The sequence below is a fragment of the Oxyura jamaicensis genome, chromosome Z (assembly GCF_011077185.1).
Source record: "Oxyura jamaicensis isolate SHBP4307 breed ruddy duck chromosome Z, BPBGC_Ojam_1.0, whole genome shotgun sequence".
Taxonomy (NCBI): Eukaryota; Metazoa; Chordata; class Aves; order Anseriformes; family Anatidae; genus Oxyura; species Oxyura jamaicensis.
Window position 1 is genome coordinate 60,301,841 of NC_048926.1, and position 22,814 is coordinate 60,324,654.

Below are 22,814 nucleotides of genomic sequence, written 5' to 3' on the forward strand. Positions count from 1 at the left end.
ATTCATTGTTAGCAATGAGGGATGCTTTAGATTTGCTAGTTGTTCTTTAAAAGTCAGATAGCATCCAGCTATGTTTTCTTCCTCTCCATCTACTGAAGACAATAACTATTTTGCTGGGAGGTATTTCTCACTTGTCCAGCAGAATGTATTCTGGTAATACGGCCTACTTGTAACTGTGGCTGTAAAATGCTTAAAAAAACCTTTATCTAATGTATTAAGTACCTAATTATTCCTGTAGTTCTGGTTCATGTACAGTTCTTCACTTTTATGTTGAATAACTGAATATACTTTCATGTGACATCTATAGTTTGTCTTGATCTTTGTGTTTCTTTAGTGTAATCAGGAGCATCAGTCTAGATTTCAGAATGTGGCACAGTACATTTTTAGAATGCAGAATTATGTTCAGATCCATTCTTGAACCTTTAACAGCAACAGTCATAGGGTGAAGCAAAACTAGCAGTAGGACTTTCCAGGTTGTGCGGTGGTTACCCCTTATATGTTTGAAATTAGCAGAAAGTATTTTCCTTCAATTTCCTGGGAACTGCAAGCACCCTGGACTTTGCTCTGTTTACTAGGAGCAAAACAAACAATCAAAATGACCACCACAACAAAAAAGGTCTGTCAACCTGAGGTTACCTGGCACCACCTACCAGACAAATCTACCTATGAAAGCTACTGGAATCTACTTGGGAGGATTGGCAGGAGTGCTGTGAGGCTGGGATTACCCAACTATTTGGGAATCACAGCCTATCACATGTGCAGCTTCAGAATGGGCCTACTACTGGGGCTACCTATGAACCAAAGATAAGACCCTGGCCTCTCCAAGTTCCAGTTGTCTAAAAGGAGTTCCTCTGGGTTCTCTTAGAAGACACCTTAGACTTGGTGAAACATAATTGAAATTGTGTTGCTTCATGTGAAGCAATGAAGGCTCAACTAGCACTTTTCAAATAAATGTTTTTACTGGAAAATTATTAGCTTCTGAAGTATCTAATGTATGTTCCCTGGTACTTCTGTTCTAAGGTAACTAGAACATTTATTTTTTTAAAAAACCAAAATAATTCACAACAAATCTTCAAGCTTATGGAAGCAGCAGAATTAGTGAAATCCACGTAGCTTGTGTGCTAGGCTAAGGACAGTAGGTGCACAACAAAAAGGACATTTTAAAATACGCTAACAGCAAAAGGAGGACCACAGATAACTTTGGTCTGTTACTTGATAAGGATGGTTACTTCACAAACAAGGGTGAAGAAGACAAAGCAGTGATGTTTAATGACTTCTTTGCCTTTGTCTTCAACACCAATGATTGGCCCTGAGGCCCCCAGAGCCCTGAGCTGGAGGACAGTTACTGTGGAAATGACAGACTCTGAACTTGTCAGTCAGACTAGCCAGTCAACTCTGAACATGTGCGGGATATGTTGATCCAGCTGGATGCATAAAAATCTATGGGACCTGATGGGATTTATCCCAGGGTACTGGGATACTGGGTACTGGCTGATGTCATTGTGAGACCTCTCCCAGTTGTTTTTCAAAGGTCTCAGGAATTTGGAGAGGTCCCATTTGACTGGAAGCTGGAAAATGTTGTCCCAGTTTCCAGGAAGGGCAAGAGAGAAGACCCTGGTAATTACAGGCCTGTCAGTCTCACTTGAGTGCTTGGTAAAATTTTTATGGGAGTTACTGAAAAACACCTGAAAGACAATGTGAACCTTGGTCACGGCCAACATGAGTTCATGAGGAGAAAGTCCTTACCAAATTAAATTCTTTTTATGACAAGGTTACCCACCTAGTTTACCAAGGGAATCCAGTTGATGTAATATTTTTGGATTTCTGCAAAGCTTTTATACTGATTCTCATGATATACTTCTGGACAAAATGCTCGTCATACAGCTAGACAAATCCATAATGGGATGGGTGAACAGTTGGCTGGTAAGTAAGACTCAAAAGCATTGTAGTAAATGGGGTTGCATCAGGCTCATGACCTAATGGGGTTACTAATGGGGTTCCCCAGGGTTCCAGCTTAGGATCAATTGTCTTTAATGTTTTCATAAATGTCTTGGATGAATGACTTGAAGGTATTCTAAGTTTGTGGACAACACTAAACTGGGATGAGCTGTTGACTCCCTTGAAGGCTAGAGAGAGATCTTGACAAATTAAAGAGCAGAGCAATCACCGACCACATGAAGTTAAACAAGAGCAAGGGCCAGATTCTGCACCTGGGAAGGGGCAACCGTAGCTATACGTACAGACTGGGGGGATGAGATGCTGGAGAGCAGCCCTGCAGAAAAGGATATGGGGGCTCTGGTTAACAGCAAATTGAATATGAGCCAACAGTGAGCTCTGGCAGCCAAAAGGCCCACCATACCCTGGGGTGCATCAGTGCACTGGGTGTGGCTGGGATGTTAACTTTCTTTGCAGCAGCCCATACAGTGCTGTGCTCTGCACTTGTAGCTAGAACAGCAGTGGTATCACACTGGTGTTGTGTCTGCTGCTGAGGAGTGCTGGCACAGCATCAGGACTCTCTCTAACCCTCCTAGGGGGTGGGCAAAAATTGAGAAAGGCACATCACCAGGGCAGGTGACCTAAACCAACCAAAGGGATATTCCATACCATATGGTGTCACACTCAGCAATTAAAGGTGGAAAAAGGAAGAAGAGGGGAGGAGTGGGCTCTCATTGAGAAAACGTCTGTCCTCCTCCCAAACACCGGCTACGTGCGTTGAGGCCCTGCTTTAAGGACGTGGTCAAGCATTGCTCATTTGTGGGAAGTAGAGGGTAACTTCTTTCCTCTGCAGTTCCACATAACCTTTACTTGTTTTGTTTTGTTTTTCCCTTTCCCCCTCCCTTTTTCTCCTTTCCCTTTTTTCCCTTTAGTTAAATTGTTTAATTAATAATAATATTTCCTTAATAATAATTATTTTTTTCTTTTAATTAAATCCTTAGCCTGTGAGTTATTCTTTCCTTTACTTCTTCCCCTCCTCATCTAAGGAGGGGGAGTGAGAGAGCGGTTGTGGTGTTCAGCTGCCTAGCATGGTAAAACCACCGCAATCAGGCACAGCACTGCCAGCTGGCTGAGGGAAAGGATTGTCTCACTCTGCTCTGTGCTGGTGCAGCCTCACCTCGAGCACTGTGTGCAGTTTGGGGCACCTCAACATAAAGACATAAAACTATTAGAGAGTGTCCAAAGGAAGACTATCAAGATGGTGAAGGGTTTAAAGAGGAAGACGGATGAGGAGTGGCTGAAGTCCCCTGGTTTGTTCAGCCCCGAGCAGAGCAGGCTGAGGGGAGGCCTCATGGCGGCCTGCAGCTCCCTGGGGAGCGGAGGGGCAGGCGCTGAGCTCTGCTCCCTGGGGACAGCGACAGGACCCGAGGGAACGGCATGGAGCTGGGACAGGGGAGGGTCAGGGTGGGGGTTAGGGAAAGGTTCTGCACCCAGAGGGAGGTTGGGTACTGGGACAGGCTCTCAAGGGCAGTGGTCATGGCAGCGAGCCTGCCGGAGTTCAAGAAGTGTTTGGACAACGTTCTTGAGTTTTGTGTGGTTCTGTTGAGCCATGAGTTGGGCTTGATGATCCTTCTGGGTCCCTGCCTACTCAGGATATTCCGTGATTCTATGATTCTAAATCAATAATTACATGTATATATACATTTCATTTTTGTCTTTGCTACTATATTTCTGTACTTTAAGCTATAATATGGTCAGGTCCATAGCTCAAAACTGTTCAGACATCACAGGTGGTTCTATGATCAAACTTTACAAATAGAACATACTACCACAGACTGATAAAAGTGCTAAAATACATCCTACCTCTGCAGTGTGGTGCTAGAGATTCTTCTACACTACCTAACATTATAAGGCATGACCACATCAAGGTTTCTGGATCTCTCATGAACTTTTTCACCCTGGATATGTGTGTGTGTATGTATGTGATACATATATATTTTAGTTAAAAGAGACAGCATTTGGAAAGGAAATGGTACAAGGAAAGATCATCTAATCATACCTTCCTTTCTTTACACCTTATTTAGAACCTGAAATGGCCTTTCTGCTCTTTATTTTCACATATGTAAGTAATTGTTTGTACATTTAAACCCTAACCCAGTACATTTGCAGTAAGAAGGAAGGAAGAAAACAGTAACGTTCCTAATCTCACATGACTCCAAATACCTACCCAGATCACAGCTGTAGAGTCATGTTGCTGATCATTCTGTCATTCTAGCCTGAGGTATGCAAATGCCTCCAGTGGTAGATGTGAAGAAATTTAAATTGGTGCATATTTCTGGCATGTTCATTTATTTTCCCTAAAGGACTAATCTTGAGCATTTGCTGAAAGCTGTAGGAAAATCACATGGCTGATATTTATGGTTAAAAGTGGACATATTTCTGTGGTTTGTGATTTCACTAAAAAAAAATAAAATCCATCAACAGTGTTATAACTTCTTTATATTTCTGTCATAATCATTCCCTTCCTCTCATCCCTTCCTCAAATTAATAGAACTATGCAAGTTCTTGGGAGGTTGGAATTCTGTAAGTAGTTGCACAGTAACAAAAGTCACTTGTATTTTATCCTGTTTCTTTGAGATTTATTTTTTTCCCCTTCTCTATAGAGAATGTCTCCAAACTGTTTCATGAGAACACAACAACATATTATATCAAGATCATCAGCAAAAATATTCAGTTCTGGTTTCTGGGGATCCTAGAACTGGCTTCTAAAACTTCTGGGGAGTCCACTAATCCCATCTGTACAGGATGCTTTTTAGCTTGTTATCTTCCTTTCCAGCAAAACCCGATCCCTTTGTTATTCTTGAGTATTTCCACCTTTTCCACTTGATCTAATAACTTCCTACATGGCAATGCATCAAATTCCTCCTCTGAATTCCAAAGAGAAGAGACCCGGAGTATTTTCTTTATCCAGAATACCAGTTATTTTTGCCTGTGAAAAATATTTGCTGACAAAACCTGCCTATTTAACTCTGATGCATGGTTCATTTTACACTTGCACATAAACTTTCAGGGAAAACTAATTCCATCCTGACCTATTGCAGGGGCCAGATTCTTGGCCCTGTGTTTTCCCAACTCATTTCTCTTCTCTTCCCAACCTAATTTCCCTTCATTTTTCCATTCTCTTTCCATTCCTCTTCCTTTGAGAACCTAAGACTTTATTCTATTGAACATCTTTCCATTTTCTAGTTTGAAGGTTGGTATCTTTCCCTGGGCTGAAAATTCTTTAGCCATCTTCCCAGATGGCTATCTACTTGGCTGGTGGTATTCTTCCATCATATAACTAACATAAGCATGGGGCATCAGATCTATTCAAGTCTTGGTCTCAGTAGATTTTGACAGCAGACTTGACTTGTGCAGGGATGTTTCCTGTATCCACAGTCCTGTACATCAGTCCCTGCATTTAACAATTACCAGGTTACAGGCTCCTCTCTGATTCAATCACAACTAGCAGACAAGCAGATCAAGATAGACATTGAGGGGCTCCTTGCAGCAGCCCTTGCCTGCCTCTGTGAGCCCAGGAGCATAGCTTAGCATTGGAGCTGCCAGCTCCCCAGTCCACAGGTATCCAGGATGTATGTCAGAACTGGGCCGGCAAGGCAGGAGGAGATAGAGAGCACAGAAAAACTATGCCTGCACAGGCAAGCAAGGAGGACTGATAGATTGTGGTGAGTTCAGGTGATGATTAGGTGAAAGCTGGTGTTGTAAATATGGGGGAAGAAAAACTATGTAGCAGGGAGGAACAAATGGACATGCATTTTTTCTTGCTGGCTAGACCTGAGCACACACGGGGCCTGTCACTCTTAGTTCACCAGGACTGATGCTGCTGCTTTAAAAATAAGCCTTGGGAATTAAAAGAATTCCTGTGTTAAAATAAACATGCATATAAGCTACTCAAAGTATTCTGGCAGCTGTAGTTTTAGGAAAGTATGAATTTAATGTAGATGAAACCATTATCTACCAGGCTCTGAGCAGCACCACAGAAAAAGCCACATGCTGTTCAGCTGATCAATGCTGCACACTTTTCCAGGCAGCCTAGCAGATTAGTCACTAGTTTGCAACAGAGAATTCTATTCTGCAGTATTGAATTCCACCCTAAGAAACAGCCTAGCTCAAGACAGTAAACTACAACCACTTGTGGGTTGTGTTGCCTCTGTATGCCAAATGTTTTCTGATCTCTAACACCTTACTTCCTTTCAAATGTTAGAATGATAGAAATTATTTTGCGCTGTGTATTGTGTCATGTGGAATGCTGCAAAGCTAGCAATGATTGTAGAGATCATATGGCCAAATGTTTTACAGCTCTTTTTCTGAAAGATGGGATTTCCAGACTGATCAGAAACTCACTAGAATTATTGATGTTTCATTGCCTGAATGAAAGGATGTATTGAATATGATTATTCTGGGGACCGTCCTGAGTGATGTACTAATCAATATTTTTGTTACGATCTAGGTGATGGAAAAGAAAGCATAGTTAGCATACTTGTGAGCAGTGTCAAACAAGGAGTGACTGCAAGAACACTGAAGAATTCAAAACAATCTTGTCAAAATGGAGGCACAGTCTCCCTCAGCTCCAAAAGCCACATCAGATCTGATCACTCCTTAAAACTGTACAGTTTTAAGTTACAGAGATTATCCTGACTTTTGTTATGTATGAGAACTTCATTCATGTAAAGTAACAGAGGGTTTTTAAGGAACTGTGTTATAATCCTTACAGGGGAATTCAATATGTATCATAAGAAGTTGTGGTGATTTTGCCCTGTTGAGCATATGAACTTCACCACTGCTGCTTCCTCATTCCCTGCCATCAGAGGAAAAAAGGGAGCAAATACAACTGAAAGGGCTCAAGGGTTGAGATAAGGACAGGTAGAACACTCAACAATTATCATCATAAGGGAAGTTAATATAATCCATTGCCTACCACTAGCAGACTAGAACAGTGAGAAACTAAAAGCAAACTAAAAACACCTTCCCCCATCCACCCTATTCTATGCCCTCAAAAGCGGCGTAGGTGACTGGGGAATGGGGGCTGTGGTCAGTCCCTAACACTTCAACTTTGTCGCTCCTTCTTGGTCACTCCCTGCCCCTGCTCCCCATGGGGTCCCTCCCACGGGATGCCGTCCTTCCCAAACTGAGCCTGCAGGGGCTGCCCACAGGCAGCATCTCTCCAGGAACTGCTCCCACACGGCTCCGTACCACTGGGTCCATCCATCCCCCAGGAGCAAACTGCTCCAGCACGGGTCCCCCATGGGCAGCAGCTCCTCCCAGCCCCCCTGCTCCTGCGGGGGCTCCTCTCCACGGGCTGCAGCTCCGGCCCGGGGCCTGCTCCTGCGGGGGCTCTCCATGGGCCACAGCCTCCTCCAGGCCACATCCACCTGCTCCAGCGGGGGCTCCTCCACGGGCTGCAGCGTGGAGGTCTGCTCCATGCGGGACCCATGGGCTGCAGGGGGACAGCCTGCAGGGGGAAAGAACCAAAGACAGAAATGTTGACTAGGTTGTACCAGAGCCTTCCAACTCTCTGTACTTCTGAGACAAAAGTCAAAGAAGTAATTGGAGGGGACATCTTTAATGTCCTAAACACTATTGAGAGTTGACCTCTTCTTACTAAATAATAAAGAGGATTTAGTTGTGGCTTAATGGCAAGAAACAGTGAGCTGTCACTTTCTCATGAATAAGGAATAAATTCTTATCATATCCTCACATCTCTGATATAGATCTTTTCCTGTCTTGAATATGAAAATTCTCAAAGCTATTACAAGGGGTCTGAACTTTCTTCTGTATGTCAGAGTGCACAGGTCTGTGAGGCTTAACTGGAAATTTCTTTCCTTTGTATTTTTTTATTTTATTTATTTTATTTTATTTTATTTTTCTATCCTTTAAAAGCTGGCTTATAGATTAGTTTATTAATTCTGTTTATTAAATGTCTATTTAAACACATCAAGATGCAAAGCAACTTTGCCTAAGTCTCCAGCTATGAGGAAGTGCCCTTATCATACCCATAAAAATTGAAAAGCAACAGCTCAAGCCTGAGTGAGACCAGTGATTCTGATAGTGTCCTCAAATTGCAGAAAGAAAAGAGAATTCAGTACGTTAAGGTAATTTCCTTTCTGTTCCTTGCTGGGAAAATGTGTAGATGTGCTACATTCAGATCTTTCGTAGCCAGCTGCATGTCATCAGGGAAGACCCCTGCATGGACCCCTGACCAGAAGGAGAAGGTAGCCAAATTACAGGGGCAAAAGGGCTGAGGATAGCACCAGGCTAGACTGGGTAAATTCTTGTGGGGCTGAGGAATTGGCTTGTCTGCTAAATGGTGTTAATCAGACGCTCATTGTATAAGGGTCTGATGAAAATAAATAAATGCACTCACTCAGAGTTCTAGGTATTTAATGCTGATTGCCCTAAAGGAGCCCAAAGGGAAATTAGAGATTCTGTCTTCAGAGCAGGGCTTGAAAATGTTATAAATACATGCAAACAATGAAGGAAAAATAAAATATTGAACAGCTGCTTTTGAAGTAAGTATAAATAAATCATAGGTCTCTAGAAAAAAAAAAAAAAAGATATGTGATCATACGTTTAAACTATATCATACTTCATATTCATTAAGAGTTGTATGAGCAGAAACTTCAGCTGTAATATGGGGCATTTCATACAATCATAGAATCACAGAATCATAGAATGGTTTGGGTTGGAAGGGACCTTCAAGACCATCTAGTTCCAACCCACTGCCATGGGCAGCGACACATCCCACTACACCAGGTTGCTCAAAGCCCCATCCAACATGGCCTTGGACACTTCCAAGATGGGGCATCCAAAGCTTCTCTGTTGAGTACCTCTGAAGTGAAGAATTTCTTTCAAATACCTAATCTAAATCTACCCTCTTTTAGTTTAAAGCCATTGCCCCTTGTCTTGGTTCTGTGACTTAATGGAAGTTTCAGCATGAATTGTAATGTTTTGTTTGCAACACATATCTTTTCCTTTTATATTTTTCATTCCTCTTTGTTTGGTAAAAGGAGCTGTAAAGATGTCATAAGACATTTTCAACATCTCTTGGCTAGTTAGTCTGTGCATCCTGCCCCAGGACACACTTGTTTGCTCTGGAGCTTTAATAAACTTTATCCCATGCATCCCACAGAATGGGGTGAAATTCTCCCTCACTGGATATGCACACTTTGAGGCATGCATTTCCTCAATCACCACTGCCATCGCTTTACCCTGGCACCCACTGAGAAAGGCAAGTCATAACATAATACATAACATGGCAAGCACCTGAGGGATCAGCCCTCAGAAAAGAGCCTACTGGTAGTCTGCATGGCATGGAGGTCCCAGAGCTGGAACAGGGGTCTCCAGAGCCAGCAGAGATGCCCCCACTAGACAAGGGCTTAGCCAGCCCAGAAGAGGTAGGTAGGCTTCTGCAGTGCTGAGAGGAGTTCAGCTGTCTGAGGGAAAGTGATGGAGCTCCATGGCATCTTTCGGGAGCTGAAGATGCCTCTGGGCATGCAGGGTCTGAAGCATACAAAGGGGCATTGTCTGAAGGAGGAATGGAAGAGCTTTCCCTGGGGTGAATAAGGACTGCTTGGGAATGTGTTGTGCTAATTGCCTGTCCAAAGGGAGATGAGCAGTGTGGGGGATGTAATGTTTCCATCTGGACACAGATGCATATCCCTCAGGCATGGAGTTTGCTGATGCCATTTTTGGGGAGGGAAAGGGAAAACACTTCTTCAAATTTTCCCTCTTTCTTTATTATTAGCCCAGCTCTGAAGCGGCAGGCCCATAGGCACTGAGCAACTGAGGAAGTGTGGATGCTGCGCTTGCCGCTCCTGCCCAACACCAGCATGGCCCTGCTGCCCTCAGGAGCTGAGCACCCAGCAGTGGTAGAGAACAGCATGTCAGACACATGCAATGAAGGACAAATTTCAAGAGCAAAGAAGGAAATTGTCAGCAATATTCAGGGAAAATGAAGAAAATGAAAATGAAGAAAACACAACAGTGATACAGAGACTTATGAAAACAATAAATTGCTTATTTCCTATCAACAAGGAATGTTTCTGTACTTCATGCTGCAGAATATTGTCTATTGCACTGCAGTAATAATCAACATAAAATGAAATACATGTTAGAATACCTTTATCACTTAATAGGTCAAATGCACAAATGTCATTATTTGTATGCAATTAATGAAACAAATATACTTAGAAATGAACTGAATTAATCAACAAGTCACCCCTACCTCTTTCTTTTAGAGTAAGACAAATCCAGCTGTGGTAAGGGAGTACCGTGCGGGGAGCTTTGTATGCAAGCAGCTGCTGTTCTGCTTCTGCCTATGTGAGAAAACGATGGTTTCAACAAGCTGTTAGTAACTCTTTGTATTTGCTCTGTAATGTATTATGCAAATTCATTCATTTAAACATTAATTTGAGGTCAGTCGGGAAAAATGCCAGTATTCTTATAGTTAGTTGAGAAACTGCTCTTTGATAAGGTTATTTGCTAATTTTGATAATTTATTATTGCAACCCATATTAAGCCATTTGATCTTGTCATTGCAAATACCAATTTTCTTACACTTTAATCACTTCAATATTTATTAAAATTGTATCAGCTTGCTCAGTGAATAATTGCCAAAACAACAGCCTGCATTCAAGTTTAAGGCATTTTCTTGCTTGCATAACTGCAACCAAATACTGGCCAGCTGGGCTTATTGTGGGGCTGAATGCCTGGAGTTTTCAAGAGTGACAGACAAAAACAATGCTGTGTAGGCTGAGGCCAAGCGGTGTTATGAAGGTTCGGACTTGAAATGGCACACTACATATTCGTATCAGGAAATCAGAAGCCTGAATATCTCTGCTGAGATCTAATTGTGACTAATTTGGTAGCTAAGGTGAAGCACTTGTCTGGAAAGAGACAAATTGTCTTTGTGGTTTGGCTGCTTGTGGTGAAGTGATGAGTGTTGGAAGATTGTATTAAGCAGCTGAAGGTCAGAGCATATACAGATCACAAAACATCTAAATTGGCTTTCACAGTTACATGGCAATGCACATGAACTAGCTTTTCCTGGAGCACCGGCTTAATTTGTGGCTAGGTTAGTTACCCCATGAAGAAATATATTATCAGGATATTAGAACATTAAAACCAATATGAAAGCACAATATGCACTTTTCTGTATTTGGGGAGTTGCAGGTCATTGGCATTCCTAGACTCTGCAATGTTCTTCACCCTGCTGCCTCACGCAGATCACACATGAAGACAGTGCCACCCCAATCTTTGTTTAACGCTGGTTGCCCTGGTTGGTCAGGAGCCAAGCAGGATCCAATAGAAACATGTACTGTAGGAAAATAGCTGAATGTGAGGCCATTTACCCAGTTTTAGGAAAAACATGTCATGAATGGAGCAAATTCCTGTAAGCTTAGGCTTTGTTTATCCTGCTGTGCTTGGAGGTAAAAAGCATCACAGATTTAAGCGTTCATCTAGTGCTGGTGATTTAATGGGTGTTGATGAAGGAAAAGGCATATAATCTTATCTCGTACAAATTTTTGTCAGCAGTCTTCTGAATATGAAGTTGCCAGTCATATATACGAGGTATTTATTTACTACTGCAAAAACATTAATGCAGAATCTTCTGCTCAACAGAATGACATAGCTATTAAAGCATAAGATTGTGACATACAAATGATATATGAAAATGTGGCTGAGATTTGTGAAGTCAGAACAGTTAATTTTCATTGAAGGTCCTCCATGAATTGAAATGCACTACAGCCTGTGCACATATATTTCTGTCTGTATAATTATGGGACACTTTCAGTTGTGAATATACCAGAAAAATATGTCAATCTTTAAAAACAAAGGCTAGCTTTGCAAATTGCACAAGCGATGTAATGATTATACTGCATATGATTTTGCCACAACTATGCACAAATATATGTGTGTATAGGTGTAGCGAGTCATCTGTTTGTTATTGTTGCACTTTAACTAAGAGCAAACCCTCATTCTGCAAAAAAATAGACATTTGCTGTTCCAACTCTTAAGTAGCCAACTGATGGAAATGGTAGTTCCTCCATGGACAAACTGGTACTGAAATATGAAGTGTGATTAATTTTTTTTGTTTGTTTCTAGTTAGTGTCATAGATACATGCTGACAAATCCAGAGGGATGGGCAGCAGGCCTCTGAAGCTTTTTTTTTTTTTTTTTTTTTTTTTTTTTTTTTCATGAGGTGAGGTGAGGGTTCTGTAATGCTTACTTCTGCATCAGTCTGTCTCCTTTCTGTCTCTATATGCCAACTACATATCCTGTTATTCCAGTAAGCAGCTCTTTCCTGGCTGATAGAACTTATCTCTTACTTTATGTAAGATCTCTATCTTCACATCCCTTGCTAGCCCATGTTCTGCCATTTACACTTGTGTTTCAACTTATTCTTAGCACCTTTTCACGGCATGTCTTTCCCTCTTCTGTCCTCTCTGCTTTGGTTGTTAACCTCATTTTGAGCAACAGTAAAACCTGAATTTTTTCAGATTGTTTGACTGAAGGCAGACAACCAGCTTAGAAACTTTTGTCTTCAGTAGTTAAGCTTGTCAGTACTAAGGTAATTATAAATGGCTTTTATTGGATATGTCCCTAGAATACAGTAATATTTGTAAGAAAATAGAAGAAAACAAAATGTTATTCTTGTGTACAAAAGATAGAGTCCTTGCTTCAGTGTAAAAAAAGTAGAAATACTGCCATTCAATAGCAGTTTTAATTATTTTTTCATTATGAGATGCTCAGGGATACTGAATTATGCACAGAAACACTCTTCTAAATTATCCAGAAGTATACAGAGCCCTAACAAGGTTAGTTTGAATTGTTTATGATCAGAGACTCAAAGGCACTGATCTTTCTCTGTTTATGATATACGAACATGAAAAATAGATGAATGTAAAATTTGACAAACAAACCAAGCATTTGGACTGATCGCTAGACTACTTCAGCGCTTTAGTATTTACTTCTTTGTTAGGTTAGTTCAGAATTCCTTAGTACATCACTTAAATAGTGTTATTTAATCTCTTTAACCTTAGGTTTGCAGTACATATTCACATTCTCTCCTGTGTTAGTAACCCAATATCTGTCTTTCAGATGTGGATATTCCTAGTATGAATGAGATGAATGAAAATTTGAATGTTTCATCCTTGTGGAAGTTATAATAGTTCAACTTGTGTTTGCATATTGAAATATTAATGAGTTTAAATGTTTGAAACATTAAAACTTTGAAATTAGTTTTTATCAAAACATAATAATTTCAAAATATGATTTATTTTTGAGAGCTGCAAGGGAAAAGTAAGTACATTAAGCATTTCAATGGCCAGTTCTTCATCTGTTCTATTTTTTTTCAGCTTACAGTTATGAAAAACAAAGTGATACCAAATGCAGTTCTTTAATAAAAACAACAACAACAACCACAAATCTTGCAAACAAAAACACTTTAAACTGATGAGCTTTGGCAAGTAGGATAGAATTTTTGGAAAAATATGATGCTAAAGTATGTACTAAGAAACTAGTCTTCAAAAAAATTGTTTTGGATTATGTTTAAAAAGTAAAACATTTTCTTTCTAAACTGATTTAAAAAATAAAATAAAAAACAAAACAAAACAAAAAACAAAAAACAACAACAAAAAAGAATACATCAATGATAAAGACTCTTTGTAACACTGATCTGTTCTTAATAAATTAGAATACTTTCATTTTTTTTCCTTATGTACTTGAGATATATATATATATTATATAATTTTTCTATGTTCATTAAACTTTAATTTTTGAATTTATAAGTATACCTCTGGAATAATTTATGTTAATGTTTGCTTACCTCTGTGGAGGAAAATATATGCATGTGTACATATTTATTGTTTGAGACGCAGGCTGTGCTTTCTCATCTAATGATTCCCAACTTGAGAAGAATGGTCTTTTCATTTCCAGCTTTGTCTATAAAATGTGGTGCATACTGTAAAACGGCTGATCAATATTTGATGAATATTAATTTTCAGTTAAGTCATCTGGTTGTGTATAAAATATTCAAGAGAAGCTTAACAATTAACTTGAATACTCAAAATAAATTTCATACTACACAGATAGTGTTCTTATGCTGAGTATAACATTCAGATGTATAACTTAAAGTTCACACAGGTAGGGGTTATTTATGCAAGTTGTTCTGTTGGGAAACAGATAATGTAATGTCTTCTATATACATGAGCAACACAATACAAATGAAGTATTCTAAACAATGTGCCAATGAGAAATTATCAGCTGACTGTTCCTCAGTAATTTTGAATAATGAATGTTTGAGTACATTGCCATTTATTAGTGGCCAATGTGCAAGAAAACAGGAAAATTTATCAAATAAATTGTGCATTACAAAACATATATTATGTTTTCCTTGGATATGAGGTTGGCTTCAGTAAATATGCCCTTTGAAAATCCCTGAACTCTTTTAGGCTGCCATCTACTATTGTTTCAGAGACATCAGACTTAGTACTTTCTTCATACCAACTTTATAAAAATAGAAGAATGTTTCACCTCCTAATTAAAAGAAGCATTCAGATGTTGAGGAATCACCATTTTCTGAGAACAAGATTGATCTTCTGATTTTATTATTTATTTGTTTTCATTATGAAAAACTTAATAGAATTATGTGCTTGAATCTCTCATGATTTACATGTTAGAGTCCTTTGAGCTGATGCTGTTTTGGCTTGAAAAGATTTAATGACGTATATAATCTTCAGAGAGATTCAGAAGAAAAAAAAGTTCACCAAAACCCGAAGATTTTTAATATACCTAGAGCTGTCATTCTAGTATGCTCTAATGTTGATCTCAATGCTTACAATGCCTCTGTATTGTCACTTATCTACCTGAGGTTTCCTTTAATGACCTGGCTACCTTAGAGATTCACTTCTGGAAGATTTCCCTTGCATGCATAAATAAATAAATAAAGTAAAACTAAGCCAGACATGTACTCTATTGAATGCCCTCTTTTAACTCTTTTCACTTCAAGGTTAGTTTGGAGATCTGTGTATTATTGCCAAAACCCATTCCACTCATTCCATCTATAGCAAGGTTTTGAAAGGTGGTTAAAATCGAGGCTTAATTCTATGCCTAGAGCTTGGGTTGGTCTGCTTTCTTACTAGTTTCTTACATCCTGGAAATAACTTATGCTGGATCAGTGTTTTTTTTTTTAAGCTTGAATACCATTTCTGCTGTGCAGGATTTAAATGGAAATGTAAGCTATTAGTTTACCACAGGATGCGAAATTTATGACTTAAGAAACTATTCCCAATTTATAGGGCTAGTGGCCTGGAAAGAAATGGGATTACATCACTATGGTTCGTGAAATTTTCTTAATGACCCCTTTCTTAAGTTCTTGCTGCCATTTGCTATGTGCTTTAACGTTCAAAACCATCCACATTAATAGTCAGAAGACATAAATTATTATTATTATTATTATTATTATTATTATTATTATTATTATTTTCTCACTGCAACAGACAATGCATTCATATTAGGGGAGAGAAATCTGACAAAAGATTTCCCAGCAACTTCATAATTCAGTTTATTGTAACTAGCAGTTAAGATAATGGCTTACCCTCCTTGCAATTCATCACTTCCTTCATGTGTTTAGATGGTCAAACCACATGCATCAGGATTTACTGCTCTTTGTGCATTCAGCTCTACAGTTGAAATTTCTCTGTCTCGAAAAAATAAAAAAATAAAAAATCTTTCAGATTTATGATAATCTCAGTTATTTGTCACTTGGATTTTCATTTTGGAATGTTTGCTTTCTTTTCTTTGAAAGTACAATATTTTAACCGTGCTGCAGAAAGTAATTGATTCCTACTCAGCTTTTTCTGACATTTTGGGGAACGGAATAATGTAGTAGATCTGGTTTGTGAGGGCATCACCTTTAGATATTTGACCTAAGTATTATAGAAAAAAAAAGCTTTGTGGTAAATAAAATATAAATGAGTGTATGCTTTTTTTTGTACAAAAAGTACTTATGATGAAGGTATTAAGAATATTACCTCAAACTGATGTCTCTTGAATAGTTGTATAGGATGAAGGATTTCCCAAAGTATAGTGCACTTTTTAACATTAGTTTTCATTCTGATTTGGAAAAAATATTTAGTTTTGAAACAATTAAAAAAAATAGTGACCTAGTAAACTTTTTTACAGTAAATCACAATATAACATACAAATGTAGTAAGTATAAAATTTCATTATGCAAATTTATAACACTCTCAATAAAGGTAATATAGAATTACCTGGACCTTTTCAAATTATTTTAATTCATTTCTCTTGAATGTACAAGATGACATATGCCGTAGAGTTATATATAATGAAAAAACATACTATTTGAACTTTAAATGTATAAAAAATATGAATTATTAGATTATCAAATCAAATTGCACATTTTATTATTCAATCTGGAAAATACACTATTCAAAATTTAAAGAGTTATAAAGACCGTTGTGGCAATTTTATTGTATATGTTACATGTGTGTGATTAGATATCATTATTTTAGTGTGCTAAATTAGTATTTGTAAACTCAAATATTTTTTTTTAAGACTCAGCAAATGCATTTCCACTAATCTATTTATATTACAGTAAACCTTATGAATCAAAAAGACTTTCCAGATAAGAGTGAAATATTTGTTACTTAGCAATTTGCTCTATAGAGCATGATGGCCTTGTTAGAATTAGTATTAGATCTGAATAGGTGAAAAATCCAGTGCCTTTAGTGTTTTCCCGCTAAGGGAGATTATAATGACTTCCTAAAAAACTACTATATCAGGAGTTTTCCCAGCAAGTTATTCCAGTTCAGTTCTAAATATAATTGCTTTTGTAAATGTGAGCAGCTGTACGATATCAGGATTTTAATTTACCGGGGGAAATAACTACTCAGCCATACAGTGTATCTGACATTGACTTGATCCTGGTATGATTTATGAGGTGATAACTTTGATTCACTCATTGTAATTCACTGAAAGGTGACTGATTTGACATACAGTGGTTGTGCTTGAAAGGTTAAACTCTTTTTGTTGTTTCCCTTGGTTTGAGAGAGAATCCATATAGTTAAAAGGAGGATACCACTGGAACTGATGACATCTCCAAAGGTAGAATGAACTTTCGAAGTGTGACCTCTGTACAAAATGTTTGCTTTGATAAATGTATCCAATTCATATTCTGATAGGAGATGTACCTTAGAATACTTTTCTAGAGTTGCTTTGTGTTTGGTACAGGATGAAGTCAAACCAAAATTTAAATTTTAAGTATGTCATAGAATTTTATCTTTTCAGCTTTTGCAGTAATAAAATGCTGTAGTTTCCTACCCTAAAATCAGAGTGAAATCGGTGATCTGGGATTTTATTTTTTCTGTTGTTTCTGTAGCAAAAATGCTTAGATTGTATACTAAATTATGCTGATTTCTAGACTGCCAACAATGCAGGTTCAGGCAGATCTGTAAATGCCATATCATATTTGCTGTTTTCCAACAGACATTTTGAACATCTTTGCTAGTAAGAGGACTACAAATAAACCTCCACTTAAAACTGTGCCACCCTATTGACTCCTGTTCTATATTATAATCACACAAAATCCACAGAGTACTTTTAAAATTTAAATATAGTCAACAAATTTAAACAATTCATATTTCTTCATGAAGTTGTACTTGAACTAATACCATATAAAAATACTGAAATTAAACATTGCAAATAATTACTCAGAACTAGTACTTTGTATACCACATCTGTCATTCATTCTTTCAAATATAGGTATGTGCCTTATCCATAATCCAGCATTTTTGTGTTTCATTTAAATTTCTGGTAGATTCAGAAGGTTAGTTACAAAATTCAGGTTTACAAATATCTGATTTTAACAGGGGGTCAGATTTTAGTCGTATGTCAAGGTTAAATTACATTGTTCAGCCAAGTGGTGTACATCATTAAGTGGAATCTTTTTTCTCTCCCCCCCCCCCCCTTTTTTTTTTTTTAATCAACTGAAAAGGCCAAAAAATGTGATGATTTACTGTTCTAGCCTTATGTTTAAGACTTCTGAAAAACACACAACCCCCCTACATTTTTCAGCTATAAGTATCAATAAAAATTATTAATTTTCCTGCCTTTACCGGCTTTGCTATAGCATTCTTTCCACCGCTATAGAACCTATTTTCCTCTTGGTGAATAAATGGGGCTATCTGTGTTGGTAGTTCAGCTTGTAAGTATCAAGAGACACTTTACTCTTCAAATTTAATTTTCTTTGATTTTCACAGCTTTGCATAGATATTCAGTGTGGAAAAGCTCTTATACTGTCTTTTTTAAAATGAATTTAGTGCCTGTAAATAGATCAATATCCCCAGAGGCTGGAATGTTCTGTTTATTTGCTGAAAACACACAACAAAATTCAGCAAAGGTTAAAACTTTTGGCTGTTTTCCTTCTGCAACAAAAGGCTGAAATGGCAACCTCTAAATAAAGTATTCTATATTTGTTGAGATATAGGAGTGAGTGTTGAATCTACCAAGGAAAGTGTATTTATGTAGCATGGTTGTGTGGCAACTGTGTAGCTAATCCATTTCTATTCAGACTGCTAAGCAGCCTTCTGATGGTAAGGATCTATGAATTACCACTGAGTTGAGATGAATTTGAAGCTGAATTTAATGATGATGCAGGGCATCCAATCTTATTACTCATTCATTTTCTGTTGATTAGAGTCTGGAGATAATCCAGGATCATCAAAAAATAAAAAATAATAAAAAAATAGAAGTAAACTCTTTTCATTATTTCAGCAATGCCTATCTGACCAGATTAAGATGCAGGAACCTTCACATCCATAAACTGTACAAACTTGTGAAAAAAAAAAAAAAGAAAAAAAAAAAATCCTTACGTGATTCAGTAGTCAGTTCTGTTTTCAAAACTCATTTAAGATAATGAAATGATTTAATTTGGAAGAGAGCTATAGGTCCCATCTATCCAACACAAAGTGGGGATACCTTCCAAGTTTAAGCTTGTTGTTCATGACATTATCCCACTGAATTTGGGAAATCAACCAAGAATGGAAGTTCCACAACCTCTCTGCAGAAGATTTTTATGGACCAAAGATACTAACCATACAAGACCAAAGTTGCAAAGATTTAAACTATCTGGAAGTACCTGTACCCCTGGATCTTGATACCTGAGTTTTGTTTATTTGTTTGTTTGGTTGGTTGTTTTTGTAGAACTGTAGACAAACAGCTACATTTCTGTATACCTTGTATCCAAAAACTGCAGACTTTCATCCCGGTCTGAAGAATTTCATAAGCTACTATACTGGCTACTAAAGGGACACTTTAGGAAGAGAAAAATAGCTGAAGCATTTCTAGGTAAGGAAGCTGTAAGTGCATCAAAGAGGGTAGTATTGAATCATTTAAAGATTTAAAGTAATTTTCTGTTGTTCCCTTATGGAGATGTCATTTTTAAAAAAATTATTATTATTATTATTTTTTAACGTGCCATTTTAAAAATTAAGATATTAATAAACAAAAAAAATGTTTACATTTTAAAAGAAATTCTGCATGCACATGCTGTGCAAAAAAGGAAGTAGATCTGTCATTCTAAGGACAGCATTAATCCTACCAGTATTTGTAGAGAGCTGGTATCCACAAATGTGTGTGCAATAGATAGTCTAATTGCTTCATTCACAGTTACAAGACATGTATTCTCTTCCTTGGTGACAGCAAACTTCACATTGTTTCCTGTTCACTGTATTTCTTGGTGAAGACCAGGGCTGCATATCAATCACAAAAGCATCTGCTTGCATTAAACATTTCTTGCTCTTTTCCTGTGACGAGTGATTTATTGTCATGTTTGACAGTGCTTGTGTTTGTGTCATGTCAATGCTGTCCAGCATCTTTTTCTTAAAATTCAGTAGTGTTTGAGCACTTGTCAATTTTAAACACATTGCTTAACCCTCACATTACTGACATGCTTAATCTCTCCTCCTCTTTTTTTTTTTTTCTTCTTGTTTCGTGACTAGAGTTTTTTTGTTTTGTTTTGTTTTTACTGATTTTGCACTGCTCGTACTGTTTTTCTTAGCTTTACTCTTTACTTTGAGACAGTAGGACCTTCCCCTTATCTGCTTAACATACTCCCCACTGCTATGCCACTGTCATACCTGCACAATCACTTTTAAATATGCAGGGTTAGTAGAGTTTTCCCCTGCAAAAACACCTACTGCAAGAACACAACTTTGTTTCTCACATGCCTTAGCCGCACCTCCAGCTCTTGGAGCTGCTGCTCTGCATTGGCTTGTGCCTGAGGCTTGTGCTGGTGCAGCAGCCAGTGCAGGCAGAGCCCCATTTTCCCCTGATGGCACTCACCCCTGTGCATTTCCTGACCAAGTGTGGTACAGACACTCAAAGACAAAGCATTTGTTCAAGTAAGCAATATATTGGCATTTTTGCAGAGGTCAAAGCTCCCAGAGTGAATGGTCAGTCCCCGGGAGACCAGGTCACTGTCCAGCTGGAAAGAGGAGTCTCTGCTCCAAGTCTCCCTGCAGTGGCCCCTTCAGCTGCATGGGGTGTGCCTCCCCCAAGGGTGGTTTTGCTGTGGAGAGAACATGGAGGAGCAACTCCCACTGCCGACTGAGCAGCACCTTCTCCATGTCCAGTGTGCTCGGCTCTGGGCCATGTGGCAAGCAGGGTGTCTGTCAGTCATCTTTGTAGCCACCATAATCATTGCTGGCTGTGGGGCTGGAAATCCCTCCTGTGCATGCTTGCCAAGGGGATGGTGGTCAGGAGGTGCTTGACAACTGTCTTCAAGGCATAGGTGGCAAAGTTGGCACCTAACAAGATAAAGACACAGAGCTGCAGATGTCTGAGGTGGAAGGTGTGCCGAGCATGCCTAGGTGTGTCCTGAAGAACTGCATCTCTGACACAGCAGAGCTCTGTGGTCACCTCATGCCGCTGCTAACAACGGCCTCTGCCTACTTGAAACTCCAGAAGGTGTCCAACTTGTCTTGCTGTACCCCAAGCATCACCTCAATGGAGAGGGTTTTGCTGAGGATGTTGGTCAGCCTGAGCCTGCAGAAGTAGGTGGAAGGCAACACCATTAGCTGGAGTTTGGATGACTGAGGCATAGCCACCCACACTTCTGTCACCAGCTCCTGGAACCACTTTGCTGTTTTCTGCACATCCAAGTAGGAGTTGCTGCAGAGGGTGTCTAGGAGGCTGGAGTCCTGATCTCTCAGCTCATCTTCAGGATGCTGGAGGAAGCACAGCATGTCCCCCACCAGACGCTCCCTTGTGCACATGCACTGCAGCTCCATATAGAGGCAGGTTTCCTCTCCAGTGTCTGCCCTTTGGTGCCCAGCTCCAGGTGGAAGGCGTGCCCAGGGGGTGGGTTCAGGGGCACAAGCAGGCAGTAGATGGTGTCATTGTCAGTGGCACTGACAGCGCTGTCCACCCCAATGGTGGCTACAGTTGCGGCATTCTTGGGAAGTGTCTGACAGACACAGAGAATCTTGTTCACCAGTTCTTCCACAAACTTGCATATTTCTTCCAGATTCCTCACTGGCCACTGCAGGTACCCACTGACAAATCTACGTGCATCCAAAATGTCATTGTGTTCTTCCTCAATGTCATCATGCTCCTTGCTTCTGGAGATGCCCTTCTCATTCCTGCTGCCCAGCTCCTGGCACAATTTCCTGAGCATGTGGCAGAGCACAAAGAACAGGACAAGCTCTCCAGTCAAGGCCCAGAACTGCCAGTGCTGCAACATAGATAAGAGCAGGGCTTCTGCATGCTCCCAGCTGTTCTCCTGGTTCCTCTGCTCCATTTCCAAGAGGAGTTGCATCATGTGCTCTTGCAGCTTCTTTGCATGCTGTTGCATGCGCTCATGCATGAATGCATCGAATTCATCACCGATGTTCTGTGGGCTTTGGATTAAACCCAGGAATGTGAGGCCTAAGAAAATTGCCCAAACCATGGTCTGAAAGAGTTGAGAGAGAAGGGGCAGCCCAGGAGTCACCCAAGGGCAGAGGCATGTGGCCAGATGGAGCTCCCCAGGCTCCCTTTGCATGGCCCACAGGAGCCCCCAGGGCCGTCTGCAGAAAGAAATTTGGGTGATGTAACCCGTAGATGCTGTACTCCTCGTGTGCCACCCAGTGAGCTGGATTGGCTCCGTTGGTGCTGACCTCAGTGCCTGTGGACATGGGTGTGCTCTTGGTGCCTCTGTGGCAGTGGTGGCTGGGTGCTGGTGGCCATGCCAGTGCTGGAATGGGGCCTCTCCCTGGCCAGGTCTATGCCGGCATGAGAGCACAGTGCTTTGGAGGAGACATTTCTGAATGGAAATGAGGCAGTGTGGGAGGGGAGGTGCCTGGCACTGCAAGACACGCCTTCCTACTGCACCTGTCTGTGAGAAAAATATCAATATTTTTTTCAGAGAGGATCTTCTGTGAAGCTATTGTATTTGCAATTGCAGTGGCAACCATTCTGTATGCAGGAGTGCCCAGCAAAAGTATATCTTAACCTTGTATTTCCTATTCGCGGGACTGCTCTCAATTATTTTTAAACAGTCTTGGGAACCTGGATTGGTCCCAGTTGACAGGAAGCTGGCAAATACTGTACCATTTTTCAAGATGGGCAAGAAAGAAGACCCTGGCAACTACAGACCTGTCAGTCTCATGTCAGTGCCTGGTTAAATTATGAAGAAAATTATGCTGGGAGTTATTGAAGCACACCTGGGGGAAAATGCAGTCATATGTCACAGCCAATGTGTGGGTTCACGAGGGGTACGTGTATTTAACAAATTTGATTTCCTTTTATAAGATCATCCA